This window comes from Trichechus manatus, unplaced genomic scaffold (assembly GCF_000243295.1).
Source record: "Trichechus manatus latirostris isolate Lorelei unplaced genomic scaffold, TriManLat1.0 scaffold00135, whole genome shotgun sequence".
Taxonomy (NCBI): Eukaryota; Metazoa; Chordata; class Mammalia; order Sirenia; family Trichechidae; genus Trichechus; species Trichechus manatus.
Genome location: NW_004444071.1, coordinates 6,060,346 through 6,081,958, shown reverse-complemented (window position 1 = coordinate 6,081,958; position 21,613 = coordinate 6,060,346). Strand labels below are relative to the sequence as shown.

The 21,613-nt window shown below is 41.1% G+C and overlaps 1 protein-coding gene across 1 annotated transcript in view; it reads left to right on the top strand.

Moving 5' to 3' along the window:
* The window catches only part of PRLR (prolactin receptor), a 158,712-nt gene that overhangs the window by 82,703 nt on the left and 54,396 nt on the right, over window positions 1-21,613 (top strand). The window contains exon 2 of the mRNA XM_004385244.2: window positions 8,557-8,621. The gene's annotated coding sequence lies outside the window, so the exon portion shown is untranslated. The remainder of the gene's footprint in view (window positions 1-8,556; window positions 8,622-21,613) is intronic.

Here is a 21,613-nt window from a genome sequence, read left to right as displayed (position 1 = left end):
TTCAAGCCTCAAATTGCAATATTGAAAAATTCTATGGGCAAAATATTTTAAAATGCAGAAAACATCAAAAAAAGAAAGATGTAAGGAGTACACAGAGTCATTGTACCAAAAAGAATTGGTCGACGTTCAACCATTTCAGGAGGTAACATATGATCAAGAACCAATGGTACTGAAGGAGGAAATCCAGGCTGCACTGAAGGCATTGGTGAAAAACAAGACTCCAGGAACTGACTGAATACCAACTGAGATATTTCAACAAAAGGATGCAGCACTGAAGGTGCTCACTTGCCTATACCAAGAAATTTGGAGGACAGCTGCCTGGCCAATTGACTGGAAGAGATCCATATTTGTGTCCATTCCAAAGAAAGGTGATCCAACAGAATGCAGAAATTATCAAACAAATCATTAATATCACACACAAGTAAAATTTTGCTAAAGATAATTCAAAAACGGTTGCAGTAATACATCAACAGGGAACTGCTAGATATTCAAGCTGAATTCCAAAGAGGACATGGAACAAGGGATATCATTTCTGATGTCAAATGGATCTTGGCTGAAAGCAGATAAACCAGAAAGATATTTACCTGTGTTTTATTGAGCAAGCAAAGGCATTGGACTATGTGAATCATAACAAATTATGGATAACATTGCTAAGAATGGGAATTCCAGAACACTTAATTGTGTTCATATGGAACCTGTACATAAACCAAGAGGCAGTCCTTCGAACAGAACAAAGGGATAATGCGTGGTTAAAAATCAGGAAAAGTGTGTGTCAGGGTTGTATCATTTCACCATTCTTACTCAATCTGTAGGCTGAGCAAATAATCTGACAAGCTGAGCTATATGAAGAAGGTGGCATCGGGATTGGAGGAAGACTCATTAACAACCAACGATATGCAGATGGCACAACTTTGCTTGCTGAAAGTGAAGAAGACTTGAAGCACTTACTGATGTTGAGGTGTAATCCATACTGAAGGCTGTGGTCTTTGATCTTCATCAGTAAGTGCTTCAAGTCCTCTTCACTTTCAGCAAGGAAGTTATGTCATCTGCATATCAGATGTTGTTAATGAGTCTTCCTCCAATCCTGATGCCCGTTCTTCTTCATATAGTCCAGCTTGTCGGATTATTTGCTCAGCATACAGATTGAATAGGTACGGTGAAAGGATACAACCCTGACACACACCTTTCCTGACTTTAAACCACACAGTATCCCCTTGTTCTGTCTGGATAACTGCCTCTTGGTCTATGCACAGGTTCCTCATGAGCACAATTAATTGTTCTGGAATTCCCATTCTTTGCAGTGTTATCCATAATTTGCTATGATCCACATAGTCGAATGCCTTTGCACAGTCAATAAAACACAGGTAAACATCTTTCTGGTATTCTCTGCTTTCAGCCAGGATCCATCTGACATCAGCAATGATATCCCTGTTTCCACGTCTTCTTCTGAATCCGGCCTGAATTTCTGGCAGTTCCTTGTCGATACACTGCTGCAGCTTCTTTTGAATTATTTTCAGCAAAATTTTACTTGTGTGTGATATTAACGTTATTGTTCTGGAAAAATAGCAGGCAATAATTGATGTTTGTTGAATACTGAATGAATGAACAAGACACAAAATGGGGTTTTGGTTGGACCACAGACTTTGACAGCAAAGAGATCTTTATTCAAGTTTTAGTTCTGCCATTTCTGAGCTATGAGATCACACTGAGTTTCAGTTTCTTCATCTATAAAACAGGGATAATGATATTCAGCTGCTAACTGAAAGGCTGGCAGTTCAAATCCACCCAGAAGCTCTGTGGAAGAAAGACCCGGCAATCTACGCCTGCAAAGATTACAGCCTAGAAAACCTTATGTGGTAATTCTATTCTGTCCCATGGGGTCACTTTTTGTTGTTGTTGTTGTTAAGTTCACACTCAAGTCGACGGCACCCAACAACAACAAAAGATTTTTTTGGGAGAATTAAATGAGATAATGCACGGAAAGTTCTTAGCCCAGTATCTGGCATATTTTCAGAACTTGATGAATGTTGACTATTACATCTATTATTTTCAGTGAAAATCCTCAAATATTAAAGCTTGTTCGAGATAATTGAACTAATTTAATATGATGAGTAGTGATGAAAAGCACTAAAGACAAATTAGTTCAATTAATCTGTCAAGAAGATTTTACTTAAAGAGTCAAGTTGGAAAAAAATTCATTGGTTACATCCACCGTATTTAAGGCACTATGCTAGGCTTGCAAGAGTGGGTGAGATGCAAGGATAGATGTGTCATAGCCCCTGCCCTATAAGAACAAAAATCTGCAATACTTACTAGGTACAGCACTATGCTGAGTATTCAGAAGTATGAGGCATTACTACTTCCGGCATCATCTGATTCATTCCCTATGCTTTGCAGAAAATTATTCGACTACACTCAGCCTCTCCTTTGAACCCTTGCAATGACAGGAAACTCACTATCTCATGAAGCAGCTTATTCTATTTGAGGACAGTGATCACCATTAGAAATTAGCACAAATTTACCTCCCTCTGATTTTTATTTATTGATCCAACTTCTGCCTTCTGGACACACCTAGAATAAACCATTGTTTCCCTCTATATGAGGGATCGACAAAGTAAGGTATGTGGGCCAAATCCAGCCCACCTCCTGTTTTTTGTAAATAAAGTTATATTTGGAACCAGGAAGTCTATGTGTTTACATATTGTCTATGACTGTTTTTATACCACAGAGAGAAAGTAGTTGCAACAGAGAACTTATGGCCCACAAAGCTGAAAATAGTCACTATTCTGCCCTCCAAGAAAAAGATTTTTGACCTCCATTCTATAATAGAAAACTCCAAACACTTTAGAACAACCACAGTAACATGTCTTCTATTAAAGTGAGAAGCCCAAAACTAAGCCCAAGACTCCAAGTGGGAGATAATGGAGACAGAATAAAGCAGCACTGTCACCTCCCTGTTCTGGATGCCATGCTTCCAATAATGTGGCCAGAGATCAGGTTGGCCTTTGACTAACACACCATACTGGAGCTTATAAAGGACTAAATCTCAGATATTCCCAGGAGCTGCTGTTACTTTATGTCTCTCCCACCCCGCATTAGTGTAGCCTAGTGTTGGAAGCTATGTACAGAACCTGCCTTCTGTCCAGCTATTCCAGAGCAATGAGAGAACAATTTAGCATATATACTCACGCATGTCTCAGTCAGGTAAAAGATGACACCCTCGGGTAGGATTTTAAGATAATGTAATGAAGACACAGTTTACATACCTGAGAGCAGGATCAAGAGAACTACATTCTGTTGGATCACCTTTCTTTGGAATGGGCACAAATATGAAGCTTTTCCAGTCAGTTGGCCAGGTAGCTGTCTTCCAAATTTCCTGGCATAGACAAGCGAGCATCTCCAGCACTGCATCCTTTCACTGAAACATCTCAATTGGTATTCCATCAATTTCTAGAACCTTGTTTTTTGCCAATGCATTCAGTGCATCTTGGACTTCTTCCTTCCGTACCATCGGTACTTGGTCATATGCTACCTCCTGAAAAGGTTGAACGTTGACCAATTCTTTTTGGAACAATGACTCTGTGTATTCCTTCCATCTTCTTTTGATGCTTCTTGCATCATTCAGTACTTTCTCCATAGAATCCTTCAATATTGCAACTCAGTGCTTGAATTTTTTCTTTAGTTCTTTCAGCTTGAGGAATGCTGAACATGTTCTTCCCTTTCGATTTTCTATCTCCAGGTCTTTGCACATTTCATCATACTACTTTACTTTATCTTCTCGAGCTGTACTTTGAAATGTTCTGCTCAGCTCTTTTACTTCATCATTTCTTTCATTTGCTTTGGCTACTCGACACTCAAGAGCAAGTTTCAGAGTGTCTTCTGACATCCATTTTGGTCTTTTCTTTCTTTCCTATCTTTTTAATGACTTCTTGGTTTTTTATGTGGGTTGTTCTTGATGTCATTCCACAACTCATCTGGTCTTCAGTCGTTAGTGTTCAATGCATCAAATCTACTCCTGAGATGGTCTCCAAATTCAGACAGGATATACTCACGGTTGTATTTTGGCCCTCGTGGACTTGCTCTAATTTTTTTCAGCTTTAATTTGAATTTGCATATGAGTAATTGATGGTCTGTTCTGAAGTCGGCCTCTGGCCTTATTCTGACTGATGATACTGAGTTTCTCCATCGTCTCTTTCCACCGATGTAGTCAATTTGATTCCTGTGTATTCCATCTGCGAGATCCACGTGTATAGTCACTGTTTATGTTGTTGAAAAAGGTATTTGCAATGAAGAAATCATTGGTCTTGCAAAATTCTATCATGCAATCTCTGGCATCATTTCTATCACCAAGGCCATATTTTCCAACTACTGATCCTTCTTTGTTTCCATATCTTGCATTCCAATCACCAGTAATTATCATTAATATTACACACAAGTAAAACTATGCCGATGATCATTCAAAAGCGGGTGCAGCAGTACATCAAAAGGAAACTGCCAGAAATTCAAGAAGAGGATGTGGAACAAGGGATATCATTGCTAAAGTCAGATGGATCCCGGCTGAAAGCAAAGAATACCAAAAAGATGTTTACCTATATTGTATTGACTATGCAAAGGCATTCAACTGTGTGGATCATAACAAATTATGGATAACAATGTGAAGAATAGGAATCCCTGAACACTTAATTGTTCTCATGCAGAACCTGTACATAGACCAAGAGGCAGTCCTTCAAATAGAACAAGGGTAATCTGAGTGGTTTAAAATCGGGAAAGGAGTGTGTCAGGGTTGTATCATTTCAGCGTAATTATTCAATCTGTATGCTGAGCAAATAACTGGAGAAACTGGACTATATGTAGAAGAAAGTGGTATCAGGATTGGAGGATATCTCATTAACAACCTCTGATATGCACATGACACAACCTTGCTTGCTGAAAGTGAAGAGGACTTGAAGCACTTACTGATGAAGATCAAAGACCACAGCCTTCAGTATGAATTACACCTCAACATAAAGAAAACAAAAATCCTCACAACTGAACCAATAAGCAATATCATGATAAACGGAGAAAATATTAAAGTTGTCAAGGACTTCATTTTACTTGAATCCACAATCAACACCCATGGAAGCACCAGTCAAGAAATAAAACAATGTATTGCATTGGACAAATCTCCTGCAAAAGACCTCTCCAAAGTGTTAAAAAGCAAGGATGTCACTTTGAGGACTAAGGTGCACCTGACCCAAGCCATGGTATTTCCAATTGCCACATATGCATGTGAAAGCTGGACAATGAATAAGGAAGACTGAAGAAGAATCGATGCCTTTGAACTATTGTGTTGGCAAAGAATATTGAATATACCATGGACTGCCAGAAGAACGAACAAATCTGTTTTGGAAGAAGTACAGTCAAAACACTTCTTGGAAGCAAGGATGGCAAAACTTGGTCTCATATACTTTGGATGTTATCAGGAGGGATCAGTCCCTGGAAAAGAACATCACACTTGGTAAAGTAAAGGGTCAGTGAAAAAGAGGAAGACCCTCTACAAGATGGATTGACACAGTGGCTGTAACAATGGGCTCGAGCATAACAATGATTGGAGGATAGCACGGGACCAGGCAGTGTTTCGTTCTGTTGTACATGGGGTTGCTATGAGTTAAAACTGATTCAACGGCACTTAACAACAACAAGGGGATTTTACCACCCCCTCTGCCTGAAGGGAAATGGGGAGGTGTATCAGTTTCCTATGGCTGCCAAATGCCACAAATTGGGTGGCCTAAAGCAACAGAAATATATTGTCTCACAATTCTGGAAGCTAGAGGTCAGAAACCAAAGTGTCCACAAGGTTGGTACCTTCTAGATGTTCTGTGCCTCTCTCCTAACTTTTGGTGATTACTGGAAATCCTTATCATTCTTTGGCTTGTAGATACCAAAAAAAAATGGAGTTGATTCTAACTCATAGCAACCCTATAGGACAGTGTAGAACTGCCCCACAGGGTTTCGAACTACTGACCTTTTGGTTAGCAGCCGAGCTCTTAACCACTGCACCACTAGGGCTCCTGGCTTATAGATATGTCACTCCAATTTCTGCTTCTGTGTCTTCTGTGTTCTGAATCTATATCTCTTTACAAAGACACCAGTCATTGGCTCTAAAGCCCACCCTAATCCAGTATGACCTCATATTAACTTGATTATATCTGCAAAAATCCTATTACCAAATAAAGGCACATTCACAGGTACTAGGGGTTAGGACCTCAACATATGTGAGGGGAGGGGACACAATTCAACCCACAGAGAGAGAAGGATTTCTCTGGAGCCCAGTTATAACTGGAGCCATGGAAGAGGAGCCACTAACTGGAGCTTTGGTAGTAGGAACACAACCAGCTAGAACCAAGCCACAAGGGAGGATGGTAAGGAGGGAGGGAAATAGACACCCTGACTGTAGTCTTCTCACATTCTGTACCTATCATAGAACCCAACCTGAAGCTTCTGGAAGGCAAGGAAGCTGTAGATATTATCCCCACGGGTCACAGAGCAAGGCAAGAAGGGCAGAGAATAAGTGTGTGAGAATGAGTAAGGACAGAGAATGCCATGGGCTAAATGGCTGAATGAATGAATAGATAATGAATGAAGTGAGCCCAGGGCCCACTTCAAACTGAGCTGCAGAAATAAATGAAGAGACTAAGATGCACGTTATGACCCTCTGCCCCAGAGCCCTCACTACTGCTGCCTGCTACTCCAGGCTTTCCACCCCACAAGCTCTTGTCCTGTGCCCCGCCCCAGCCTCCACTGACCCCTCAGGGCTTTTGGCAAGAGCATGGGAGTCTGGAATTCATTCAAGAAGTGGCAGAGGAGAGCAGTAGTTGTTGTGAAGAGTTAAAACATCATCAAAGACAGAGCTTTAAGTCCTGAAATAATTCCCAGAAGCTGGAATGCATTCTAGAACGTCAGTGTTTTAAAAATGAAAAAGTCTGTGTCACTGCACTCTATGAAGAAAAATTGGTGGTTTCTGAGAAGCCTGGCCCAGACAGATATTTGTGTCACAGGCTCTGGATTCACCAGACACCTCATTAGCAAATGCCTTGAGGCTGGCCCTCTCACATCATAGGCTTTTATTGCAAATACATCCAGACTCTCAATTCATTATGCCAGTAGCAGTGATGTTGAGAAAGTGGTGCATGCGTGTGTGTGATCCTCAACGGTGTGAAGCCACTGGTCACTGTCCTCAGCCTCCTGCCTGTCACTTCCACTTCCGTCAGTTGAGTCAGTATGTAGTTGAAAATAGTCAGTGATCACTTTCTCCAGGGACAATCCTCAAGCTTCTGGATTTTCAAGACTCAAATTATTTGAAAGCACTGTTTGGTCTGCTACTCGAAGTGTTTGCTTTTGCATGGAATGTACAAGACAAAACTGGGCACTAAATTAGGAATTGCTGTCCATATATCAAAGCAAGTTGTAAAAAGTGACTATAGACATATACAAGCATATTGTGGATCCAAGAACTGAAATCATTTTTTTTTTTTCCAACTCAGATTCACACACTCCAAGCAGCCGTCACTTCATGCTTCATAAACCTGGACCAGTCCCAGAGTACATAATTTCTTATATAAAACCTACAGCCAGATACTGGCAGGTTCAAACCATGATTTCTGGCAGACATAACCCAACTGATACAACCCCAGACCCAGCCATCCACTGAGCCAGACAACCTCTTCCTCACCTAAAGCTGTTTATACCTAGAAAGGCATTCTTCCACCACTGCTCATATGAACCAATGAGATAGAATCAAACCTGAGCTTCTGGTTGGTGTGGCTAAATTCCAAATTCAGTCATAACTTTGTAAGAATTTGTCAATTAATTCCATCAAAGGTCTCTAGAACTAAATTTCATAATTCTTATCCCAAATGGGGTAACTGGCAAAATTTGAGTAAGATCTGCAGATTAGATAACAGTACTCTATCAAGGTTAGTTATGTAAGAGAATATTCTTGCTTTTAGGAAAACACACTGAAATATTTAGGGATAAAGAGACATCGTGTCTATAACTCATTCTCAAATGACTCAGAAAAAAATAATAATTTACGTACACAGAGAATAATAAAACAGTTGCTGTTGAGTCAATGCCGGCTCATGGCAACCTCATGTGCATCAGAGTAGAATTGTGCTCCATAGGGTTTTCAGTAGCTGATTTTTTTTGGATGTGATTGCCAGGGCTTTCTTCCAAGGCACCTCTGGGTAGACTTGAACCTCCAACCTTTCAGTTAGCAGCTGAGCACATTAACTGTTTGCACCATCCAGGGACTTAAATGTGGTAAAATATCATTGACTAGGAATCTAGGTGAAGGGTTTATGGGAATTTTTCTGTACTGTTTTTGCAACTTTTCTGTATATTTGAAATTACTTCATAATAAAGTTGCAAAAAAATCTATTTCCAGAAGACTAGAGCCGTCATATGCCTATCACTGAAGTGACAGTTACTTCAGCCAAGCTAGTGCTGCAAGGTGAGCCAGAAATGGCATCCCTGGTTTGTCGTCTCTGAGCTAACATGAGTCATTTCCTCTTTCAGCTAAAGAATCCTTCTCTTGTTCATGGAGGCAAACACTAAGGATGCTGCACACATGAATCCTGAAGGTAAGGAGACTTGACGACATGCCCTTCTGTCATACCGCCCATCGGTCCTACTGTCCATGTCACCAGGCAAAGGCTGGGAGTCAACTATCTGGGTTCACAGAGAATAATTCCAAGCCAATACCAACATCATCGCATCCTGTTCTCCTCAAAGACCTTTTCAATCTCTCCAGTCTGTCCTGCCTCGAAAGCCCTGACTCTCATCCCTTCTCCACTTTTCTCAAAGAAAAGACCAAAAATGTTAATAGACGATATCTCCTAGTGGTACAATCATGAAGGATTTTTATTTGCTCCTTTATATTTTTCTGTACTTTAAAGATTTTCAATGATTGTGTTTCTTTTATAATCAGAAAAAGAAATACTGTGTTTGCTTTTATTTCCCCAAGCTGCTGTGCATAAATTCTTGCCTTAGCTTCACCACCACCACCAGTTGCCATCCAGTCAATTCCAAATCCTGGCGACCCCATGTGTTGCAGAGTAGAACTGTGCTTCATAGGGTTTCATGGCTGTGACCTTTCAAAAGCAGACTGCCAGGCCTTTCTTCCGAGATACCTCTGGGCCCCAGAGACTCCCTGCCATTGCTTCAGCCCCCTAATAGTGTCACTGCATTGTCTATCTCCTCCTTTCTAGACTGATAATAGATATTATGGCAAGACTCGTATTTGGTGGGTGGATTCTGCTGCATTGGGGAGGATGTGTCCATCCATAGGATGTGTTTCAAAGGTGTCCATAAACTTTTCACCCACCATACTTACCTGCCAAAGTCCCTCACATTCCTATCACTTGAGCCTCTGTTTTGTTTTGTTTTTAATTGTACTTTAGATGAAGGTTTACAGAACAAATAGCTTCTTATTAAATAGTTAGTACACATATTGTTTTATGACATTGGTTAACAACCCCACAACATGTCACTCTCCTTTCTCAAACTTGGGTTCCCTATTACCAGCTTTCCTGTCTCCTCCTGCCTTCTAGTCCGTGTCCCTGGGCTGTTGTGCCCCATTAGTCTCATTTTGTTTTATGGGGCTGTCTAATCTTCGGCTGAACAGTGAACCTCGGGTGTGACTTCATTACTGAGCTAAAAGGGTGTCCAGGGGCCATACTCTTGGGGTTTTTCCAGTGTCTGTCAGGCCAGTAAGTCTGGTCTTTTTTTGTGAGTTATAATTTTGTTCTACATTTTTCTCCAGCTCTGTCCAGGACCCTCTGTTGTGATCCCTATCAGAGCAGTCAGTGGTGGTAGCTGGGCACCATCTAGTTGTACCAGACTCAGTCTGGTGGAGGCTGTGGGAGTTGTGGTCCATTAGTCCTTTGGACTAATCTTTCCCTTGTATCCTGTTCTCTTCATTCTCCCTTGCTCCCAAAGGGGTGAGACCAGTGGAGTATCTTAGATGGCTGCTCACAGGCTTTTAAGACCCCAGACGCTACTCACCAAGGTAGAATGCAGAACATTTTCTTTATAAACTGTGTTATGCCAATTGAGCTAGATGTTCCCAGAGACCATGGTCCCCACAGCCCTCCGCCCAGCAATTCCATCCCTCAGGGAGTTTGGAAGTATCTAATAAGCTTCCATGACCTTGCCCTGAACAAGCTGTGCTGGCTTCCCCATTGTTGTGTACTGTCTTACCCTTCACCAAAGTCACCACTTATCTGTTGTCTATTTAGTGTTTCTGTGCCCCTACCCCTCCCCTCCATCATAACCATCAGAGATTATTTCTTTTTGTGTATAAACCTTTTCATGAGTTTTTACAGTTGTGGTCTCATACAATATTTGTCCTTTTGTGACTGACTTATTTCGCTCAGCATAATGCCCTCCAGATTCATCCATGTTATGAGATGCTTCACAGATTCATCATTGTTCTTTATTGTTGCATAGTACTCCGTTGTGTGTATGCACCATAGTTAATCCATTCTTCTGTTGATGGGCATCTAGGTTGTTTCCATCTTTTTTTTGCTATTGTGAACAATGCTGCAATGAACATGGGTGCATATATCTATTCGTGTGACATGACCTCTGTTTTGACTAAAGTACTGTGTTTCCCAAAACCTACACACTTACCTAAGGGGGCTAACACCTTAGTTTACGAATAGAAATTTGTTTATCAGATGAACTTGCTGGTACTTCTCTAAACAGAGGGCTTTAGAATTGGAACACAAGGCAGGTTAATTTTGATTGCAATGGAAAGACTGAGATGATTGGGGTATTGCGCTCTATACATGCACTCTCCAATACGGTAGCCACTAGCCTCATGTGGCTATTTACATTCATTTAAATTAAATAATATTAAAAATTCAGTTCCTCAGTCATACCAGCCACATTTCATGTGCTCAATAGCCACATGTGCCTAGTGGCTACCATATTGGACAGCACAAATGTAGAACATTTTCATCATCACAGAAAGGTCTATTGGACGGCATTCCTGTAGACTGCCACTGCTACTGGCAATGGAGAGTTCTGGAAAGGAGGTGCAGGCGGCCTAAGAACATGCATCCACTGTGCCACAAAGCTCTTTACGTGACACCTGGAAGTAAAGGAGCTGCTGGGTCCTGCCCTGGGGCCATGTCCTCTATTGCATGGCCCCTGGTTCTGCAGACTCATTGCAAAGGGAGAACAGCTCAGAGCATGACTCACACACACGAGTCACAGGACCCTTAGCCAAAGTGAAATCACTGCTTTGGTGGCAAAAGGCAGCTGGGCAGCATTCAAGAGGGCACTTAAAGCTGAGAGTTTCCAAATCAAAAGACAGTCAGGGGACAAGGAGAACCTTCTCCATCTGAAATTAGACCTGTGCCCAGAGTGTCTGAGGAACATGGAGGGCTCCGAGGTACAACTGTCACCCCTTAATGATAGCAGTGGAGTCCCTGGGTGGTGCAAACGATTAACACACTCGGCTACTAACTGAAAGGTTAGAGGACAGTCTACACAGAGGTACCACAGATGAAATACCTGGCAATCTACTTCCAAAACATCAGCCATTGAAAACCCTATGGAGCACAGTTCTACTCTGATGCACAGGAGGTTGCCATGAGTCGGGTTCGACTTGATGACAACTGATTAGGTTTTTAGTAATAACAGTGATTCACACTGCCATAGCACTTTGTAGTAAGGTGGAGCACTTTCCCAGTAGGAATTAATATCATGTTCACTATAATCAGCTGAGGAAAGCAGGGCAGATGTGACCTCCACATTACATTAGAGGAAACTCTTGCTCAGGAAGAGGAAGAGAAGAGCCACAGTGATGTAGCTGGTGAGTGGCTGAACCAGCTGTAGAAACTACCCACCAACTGTCCACAGGTCACGTGGTCTCTTACAGCTGATAAGGGGTTACTTTGCACCTCTCCAGATGCCTGAGAGTGTCAGCCCAGCAGCCTCAGTTCACATCCAGCCCCAAGTTAATGACCGGGCCCTTGACGGTCTGATGGACTCTTCCTTACGAAAGGATTTCTGTGAGTGGCAGAGTGAGGGTACTAAGATCAAAACCTAGAACATTGGCCTGACTTTTCCCAGGGGATCCTACCTAGACAAATGCTGAAATCCTGAAAATGGCAACGTGGAAACACAGCTTACAGCAGCATTTGGACCTGATCTGTGCAGCAGACACCAGGAAGATGGGGCTTCCATGGCTCCCCAAACACCCACTCAGTCTGGAGAGGGAGACCCTCAGCATACCAGCAATGTTTGTTCTCTAGAAAAAGATCTCGAAAACTGGATCAGATTAGTCAGTTAAGTAGGACATTCAAACATTTGTGGTCAAATGTTTGTAACTTATTCTCAAATATGAAAAGGCCTCTCACTCTGCGGGAGCCATTTACATACTTGGCTAAATAGCAGATCAGATCCTTTAATTTCCATTGACATAACATGCACATAAATAAAGAGATATGCAGAGTAATTATTGGAGTTTCACTTCTAATGAGCTCTAATGCCAAATCAGCCACTGTCCAGAGAATTGAAAAGAAAAGAAAAAAAATCAACAAGATGATCCCATAGACAAAGCACTGTTAAGGATAGTGAGAAAAATGAAATGATTACTTTAAATGTGCCCAATAAAGCAACACACTACTTTGACCCTTTCCCTTACAACAACCTCCAAATACTTTTCATTCAACATTCACCTTGCTCTACCTCTAAGTCACTAGAGTCCTCGCAGTTGAAAACATGCCCATATCCTCAATTAGACCATTGAGTACATCCAATATTGGTGCCCAGAGCTGTCCAGCCAAGCTTCAGTCAGACTTCTCTTCCCTAAGGCTAGATGGGCCACACTGGACTGCTTTGATCTGAGAGCTCTCCTTCCCCCCGGGTTTGCGGAATCATTGACTTGGGAACCTCCCTCCTGCATTCTCCTGGGGCCCCATGTCCTAGTTAGGAGGCTTTGGGCTGCAAGTAATAGCATGCCTGGCTAAAAGTGGCTTCAACAGTGAGCGTGTAACACTCACCTAGTAGTCCTGAGGAAGCCAATTTCAGGTTTGATTTAACAGCTCATAAGGACCCACACTTTCCTTTTGGGGGAAGCTTCTGATCACCTCTCTTGGTACCAGGGAGGAAAATCTTTCCCAGCAGTCCTCAGATTTCTGCTATGTCTCAGTGGCCAAAATTGGATAGGATGACCACTCTTAAACTAATCACAGACATAAGGGAAATGAGATTACCATGCTTAACTTAGATATCTCCTCACCCCCTGGGGCTAGTCACCTGGTACCTGACAAAGTTAGAGCCCTGTGAACAAAAAAGAGTCCCTCGGTGGTACAAATGGCTAACATGCTCAGCTGTTAACTGAAAGATTGGTGGTTCCAGTTCACCCAGAGGCACCTTGGAAGAAAGGCCTGGTGATCTTCCTCCAAAAAATCAGCCATTGAAAACCCTATAGAGCACAGTTCTACTTTGATACACATGGGGTTGCCATGAGTTGAAATCGACTCAGCAGTAACTGGCTTCAATGGTGAGCAAAAAGGGAGAGATGTGGCTGTGGGAAAGCAACCAGCAGTGAATGCCATACCCAGTTACACTCTGGGCTGTGAACAGAGAAGGAAGAGAGACTTTCTACTCATCTCTGAGGCAGCCTCCCTAGGGAAGCCACCCTGACCTCCTTGCCCAGGTCAAATTTTCCCACTTTTGGTTTTCCTGGCACCACCCTGACCTCCTTGTCCAGGTCAAATTTTCCCACTATTGGTTTTCCTGGCACTGGCAGAGCTCCATGTGTCATTTACGTTTACGTGTTGTGCCATCTTCTCTCTTCCCCATCAGACTATAAGTACCAGGGAGGTTATTTTAGCACAACTCTGTGTTCTCGAACCCAGCCCATGATTGGCACAGTGTAGACACTAAATATTTTTTGAAGGATGGATGGATGGATGGACAGATGGACAGATGGACGGATGGACGGATGGACGGTTGGATGGATGGTTGGATGGTTGGATGGACGGATGGATGGATGGACGGATGGATGGATGGATGGATGGATGGATGGATGGATGGATGGATGGATGGACGGATCAGATGGACAGGTGTTCCAGACACTAAGGAGGTCAACCTGCCTCTTTTATTAAAAAGAGCTGAATCTGGGTCCTCCCTCCTCCTCATCCTCACTCAGTAAGTCTACATTTGGAATAACTTATTACCCCACAAACAGAATCAGCCTAGTGAGGACACTGGCCATTATATCCCTGATTGCTCAGGTGGCTTTTCTGTCAAAAGTGGGCTTCTAAGGAAGCTGACTAATGGGGAGAAGAAAAAAGAGTGGATATCAGCCAGTAAGACAGGCATGCAATTATCTTGCTAGATAAGTAGCCCAGACTGTTGAATGAAGAAGCAAATTTGAATGAACATATTGTACCTGAGTGAGGAAGGGTGACTAAATCAGTAAAGACAGGATGTACTTGTATTAGATGAAGCCAAGTGAGGGGGGGTGGTCCTTTGGGACTGGTAGTGATGCCAGGGTGTGGCAGAGATGCTCAGACTTCTGAGTAATAGGTAAAGAAGTGGGGTGTTAACCCTTGAGCCTATCCCCTTCCGTCTCTACACCACCATACATTAAACTTCCAGTTCCTCCTGCTTCACAAAACAAAGACGAACAGAAGCTTCTGGGCCAGAGTAAGACAAGTGCTAAGCTTCTCCAAGAAAACCCTACTGAACTTATTAAACTCTTCTTTAATAATGACCCAATCCTTTTGTAAAGTCTGAAAAGGGAGTTTTTCCATGAAATTTCCTTTCATCCAACTGTCAGAAGCTTAATGGCAAATAGTGACTATGGTTTCCCTGCCCTGCCCCTTGGGTAATTTAAACACAGGCAGTCTCAGATTACTAATGAGTTCGCCGGTCCTAAATCTGTCTTTAAGTCAAATGTGTACATAAATCTGGTCATATCTAAAGTCAGTCAAGTATTTGTCTTAATATATAGTGTACACTTCTATACACAAAAAAATGGAACACTTCCAGATACACTAAAACATCTTTAACATACTAATACAGCAATAATAATGTTTTGATGTGCTTAGCAAAGTAGTGCCCATTTGTTATTAGAAACCATTGTATATACCTGGAATTCTTAATATAAGCTTTACGAGGTTTGGTTCATAACTATGGGTTGTACATAAGTCCAAAGTTAGTAACCCTGTAAACTTAAAACAGTAGCAGTAATGAAATTCAGGGGACTTCTTAAAAACAAGTGACCAGGCTTTGAAACATAAAGAACTATTGAAATCACTCATTATTGACCGACAGAAGGTACAGAAGCTGAGCCACACAGGCTGATTAATGCAGGTAGTGGACTGTGAGAGCAGCTGAAAATTTGCCACAACACATATGGGTGATTTTTATATTCTACCCTCATGGGGACCATTTCCATGTATTTACACCACCAGATGACAGGTTTTCATTAGGAGATTATTTTTGTTGTCTTAAAGTTTTTATTGGGATTTTGTCTCTCAATTAAAAAAGTAATAACTTTTTATTTTATTTAGATATTTTAGAAATGATTTTTTAATTTCATTACAAAAGTAATATATTTTTTAATTTATTTGTCAATAACTGCTAATACAATGATATGTATGCTTCTAGTCTTTCTTCAGGGCACATGTGGAGATTTGGGTATTAAAATTGGGATACTACACGTCTATTTTTGGTACACAATTTTCTTTTATCCCTTTCACCTGTTTCCATAGGTTAAAATTTTTAACAAATTATTTTAAAGACTGCATAATATTCCATTGTATACCAATACTATGATCTAGTTAAACAATCTTTTATCAATTGATTTTTTTTTCAGTCTTCTGTATTTATAAATAGCACAGGGGTGATTATATTTGTACAAAATTGGTTTTGTACATCTCTGTTCATTTGGGATAAACTTGTTGTTGTTGTTGCTAGGTACCATCGAATTGGTTCCAATTTATAGCAACCCTGTGTACAACACAATGAAGCACTGCCCAGTCCAGCACCATCCTCACAGTCTTTGCTATGTTTGAGCCCATTGTTGCTGACATCTTTACTTAACACTTTAAAGAGGTCTTTGGCAGCGGATTTGTCCAATGCAATGTATCATTTGATTTCTTGACTGCTGCTTCCATGGGCATTGATTGTGAATCCAAGTAAAATAAAATCCTTGACAACTTCAATATTGTCTCCATTTATCATGATGTTGCTTATTGGTCCAGTTGTAAAGATTTTTGTTCTCTTTATGTTGAGGTGTAATCCATACTGAAGGCTGTGATCTTTAATCTTCATCAGTAAGTGTTTCAAGTCCTCTTCCCTTTCAGCAAGCAAGATTGTGCCATCTGCATATCACAGGTTGTTAATGAGTCTTCCTCCAATCCTAATACCGAATTCTTCTTCATATAGTCCAGCTTGTCAGATTATTTGCTCAGCATACAGACTGAATAAGTATGGTGAAAGGATACAATCCTCACATACACCTTTCCTGAATTTAAACCACACAGTATCCCCTTGTTCTGTTCAAATGACTGCCTCTTGGTCTATGTACAGGTTCTGCATGATCATAACGAAGTATTCTGGAATTCCCATTCTTCGCAGTGTTATCCATAATTTGTTATGATCCACACAGTCAAACGCCTTTGCATAGTCAATAAAACACAGGTAAACATCTTTTTGTCTTCTCTGCTTTCAGCCAAGATCCATCTGATATCAGCAATGATATCCCTCATTCCATGTCCTCGTCTGAATATGGCTTGAATTTCTGGCAGTTTGATGTCAATGTACTTCTGAAATCGTTTTTGAATTATCTTCAGCAAAATTTTACTTGTGTGTGATATTAATGATATTGTTCGATAATTTCCGCATTCTGTTGGATCACTTTTCCTTGGAATGGGCACAAATATGGATCTCTTCCAGTCGGCTGACCAAGTAGTTGTCTTCCAAATTTCTTGGCATAGATAAGTGAGCAAATCCAGTGCTGCATCCATTTGTTGAAACATCTCAAATGGTATTCTGTCAGTTCCTGGAGGCTTGTTTTCTGCCAATGCCTTCAGTGCACCTTGGACTTCTTCCTTCAATACCATCAGTTCTTAATAATATGCTAACTCCTGAAGTGGTTGAAAGTAGACCAATTCTTTTTTGAACAATGACTCTGTGTATTTATTCCATCTTCGTTTGATGTTTTCTTCGTCATTCAATATTTTGCCCATAGAATCCTTCAATATTTTAACCTGAGGCTTGAATTTTTTTCTTCAGTTCTTTCAGCTTGAGAAATGCTGAGTAAGTTCTTCCATTTTGATTTTCTAACTCCAGGACTTTGCACATTCATTTATAATACTTTATTTTGTCCTCTCGAGCTGCTCTTTGAAATCCTCTGATAATTTCTTTCATTCGCTTTAGCTACTCTACGTTCAAGAGCAAGTTTCAGAGTCTCTTCTGACATTCATTTTGGCCTTTTCTTTCTCTCCTGTGTTTTTAATGATCTTTCACTTTCTTCATGTATGATGTCCTTGATGTCATCCCAAAACTTGTCTGGTCTTCGGTCATAGTGTTCAATGGGTCAAATCTATTCTTGAGATGGTCTCTAAATTCAGATAGGATATACTCAAGGTCATACTTTGGCTCCTGTAGACTTGTTCTAATTTTCTTCAGCTTCAGCTTGAACTTGCATTTGAGCAGTTGATGGTCTGTTCCAAAGTCAGCCCCTGGCCTTTTTCTGACTTATGATATTGAGCTTCTCCATCATCTCTTTCCACAGATATAGTCGATTTGGTTCCTGTGTATTCCATCTGGCGAGGTCCATGTGTATAGTCGGCATTTATGTTGCTGAAAAAAGGCATTTGCAAATGAATGAGTCATTGGTCCTCCAAAATTCTATCATGCAATCTCCAGGATCATTTCTATCACCAAGGCCATATTTTCCAACTACTGATCCTTCTTCTTTGTTTGCAGCTTTCATATTTGAATCACCAGTAATTATCAATGCAGCTTCTATTTTCTGATTGAAAGTATATTCTTAAGACTTTTAATATATATTACCAGAAAGGGGGCACCAATATATACTCAAAGATATGGTGCTAGTCCCACTACTACCATCTAGCAGCCAGAAATGTTTACAAACTTAATGACTACATCCTGAAATTTCACACGGTTGGGAAGAGAATAAAATAAACTATTGATATGAAAACACTTTGAAAAATAAATATCCTATTAAAACATTAGGTGCCATTGAGTCAATTTCAACTCATAACAACCTCATGTTACAGAGTATAACTGCCCCACAGGATTTTCTAGGAGCCCTGGTGGCACAGTGGCTAAGCACTCATCTGTACACCGTAAGGTCTGTGGTTCCAACCCACCAGCCACCCCTCAGGAGAAAGACGTGGCAATCTGCTTCCGTAAAGATTACAGCCTTGGAAACCCAGTGGGGAAGTTTTGCTCTGTCCTATAGGGTTTTTATGCTTTGGAATCAACTCAGCTGCAATGGGTTTGGTTTTGGGGTATAGGTTTTTTTAGGCTGTAATCTTTACAGGAGCACCTCTCCAGGTCTTTCTCTCGCAGAGCCTTTGGGAAGGTTCAAACCACCAACTGTTCAGTTAACAACCGAGTGCTCAACCATTGTGCTACGGAAGTTGCCATTATTATCATTTAAACCACCCAAGATGGAGAAGTTAACTCCCTCCACCACATATTCCAATAAATAACAGTTCTTCAGAACATAAAATCCTTACTCACCAACTTCCCTCTCAATACAATGAACGCCCAATTTATTTTATTTGTTCAAACACATTTGTTCAGAGCTTACTATGTCTGGAGCTTTGTATTATGTGTGGAGAATGTGAATAAGCCACAGTTCTTGCCATCAGTGAGCTCCTAGCCTGGGGAAGAGGAAAAGATAAATCAGCACTAATTATCAGTGCTCTGCTGTGGGCAGGCCGTGGCTGCTCTGTAGGCAGAGCCTCACCCAGCCTTGGGAGAACAGGGAAGTCCCAGCCTGAAGTAGGGGATGCTGGGACTGAAGGATGAGGAGGCAGCTGGGTCTCCATTTGGGTGACCGTGTGCCAGTGTTTATTGCTTCTGATACTATATGGAGAAATCACATTTGCCTAGTATCTATATTTCTGCTGAAAAAAGGAACACTTTTTGTGGGGTGAGTATTTTAATAAGTCGCATGGTGGAAAGGCTGAGACCCCCCAGGGGGTATACTTGAGGAACACTAGATGGTTACATTTTCTCTAGAAATCAGCCTGGCATTTTGGTGAGTGAGAAATGCAAGGTGAAGCTGAGAGCAGAGTTGCTTGGGACTATAGAGGGGACTGGACGGCAACTGGTCTGGTTTTGGTTGGTTGGAGGGAAGATAAAGGGGCAAGATTTGGCAGGTGACAGGGAGAGGAATTTTGGAAGGTAAAAACAGAGATGCCTAATGATGAATTCTGCCAAGTGTCCAATGTGCAGTGAGACCTCCTAGTACCTATTGTTCTTGTTAACACAAAGTGACAAAGGGCTGAGTAACCTCCAGATGGGTGGAGGATGACAGCTACGGCTGCCAGAGGAGAAGCTGTCACACCTGGTTGACTCTTTCTTCATTCTATAAGCATTTAAGTGCTACTGTATGCTCAAAACACTTCTATTAAGTAGGAAACTTACCTTCTAAACTGCACAGAATATCGAAATGTGAACTATCTCTTGTTCTTCCCATATTGACCACTTGACTCACTTGGGAAGATCCCATGTACCTGAGCACATGTCCTTCCAGAAGTTTAAAGAAAAGCCAGGAGTTATAATGGGGTCCCTAGGCAATGGAGGCCATTCAGAAATGCCTCCTGGGAATCCAGGTCTAGGTCAGCCCCTGTGCTTAGAATCACCCATTTATATTTGTACTTGTAAATAAGTTAGCAATTGACAGAACTGTGGATATCAGCAAAGCAGCAGAATTCCCTTCCAAATTATATTAATTGTTCTCGTGATAATAGTAAAATTAATTTCTGTCTCTCAAACTGAGTTGAGAAGCATGACAATGTGACAACAGAATGTTGGCCAGGCCAAAGATGAAGAATTATTATGGATAATGTATCAAGAAGACTGTTTACGCAGATAAGGAAAAATGGACTAACCCTTTTGGAATTGACTTCTCAATCTTTTATTTTTTGCCCTTGGTGATCTCAGCAGGGAGTGAATAGAAGATGCATCATCATTATATGCTGACCTTACAGAGATGATGTTATTGTAAAGCAGTGTATCAACAATGATTTACTATATGGCCCCCGGACACCCTTTTAGCTCAGTACTGAAGTCACTCCTGAGGTTCACCTTCAGCCAAAGATTAGACAGGCCCATAAAACAAAACGAGATTAAAGGGGCACATCAGCCCAGGGGCAAGGACTAGAAGGCAGGAGGAGACAGAAAAGCTGGTAATAGGGAACCTAAGGTCAAGAAAGGGGAGTGTGTTGCTGTGTCATGGGGCTGATAACCAATGTCACAAAAGAATGTATGTACTAATTGTTTAATGAGAAGTTAGTTTGTTCTGTAAACCGTCATCTAAAGTATAATTTTAAAAAAGTATGTAAAAAACAAATAAAGTACAATTAAAAAAAAAATGATTTACTGGGCTTTGCCAAGTCAATCCTGTGCAGACATTTGCATAGGCCCACTGTACTTCCATGTGCAAATACACTGGTACAGGAAGCCTATCAGTCATTTGGGTGTCAGGCCTACCATTTGTTGATGTGCAGAAATTAGTGGAATGGTTGAATGATTAAGAAATATATGGAGGAGTCCTTTTATAATTGACAATAGCACTTGCCTTTTAAGATGTTAAGTACACTACATCATATTTTCTGTAAGTGCAGTTGTCATACTTTGGGATACAAAAATGTATCACTATGCAAAGCTCACTTACCCAGCAACCTCTACAATCAGGAACAGATAGAAGATCCAGAAAGCAAACCAGATAGGCTTTTGGGCAAAATATCCAAAACCAAACCCATTGCCTTCATGTCGATTCCTACTCACAGATATCTTATAGGGCAGAGTAGTACTGCCCTATAGGGTTTCCACGGCCGAAATCTTTACAGAAGCAGACTGCCACATCTTTTTCCCAGAGAGCGATCGGTGAGTTAGAACCACTGACCTTTCACTTAGCAGCCAAGCACTTAACTGCTGCACCACCGGGGATCCTTTTTGGTCAAAATAAATGTAACAAAATCCGTCATCTACAGGACTGGTGGGAAATTCCTTCAGCCTTCACTAAAAACCTATTTTTTCCCATTTTAGATTGTTTTAATTATCTAAAATTTGGTTATTAAGTTTCTCTATTCACATCACATCAGAAACAATAAATAGAGTGGAAGGCACTGTTGAGTCTGCTAGGAAAAAAAAGCTGACTGACAAAAGTGAGAATTATTAGCCGTCAAATTGGGTGTAAGGAGGGCTTAGACATCAAAAAGAAAGGAAAGAAGTTAGGAAGGAAGGAAAGCAGGCGGACTATAAAAAAAAATTAACTCAAAAGCTGAATTGCACAAGAGTCTCAGGGATTTGATTTAAGCAAAAGCGCCTGGTCTGCAGGTGC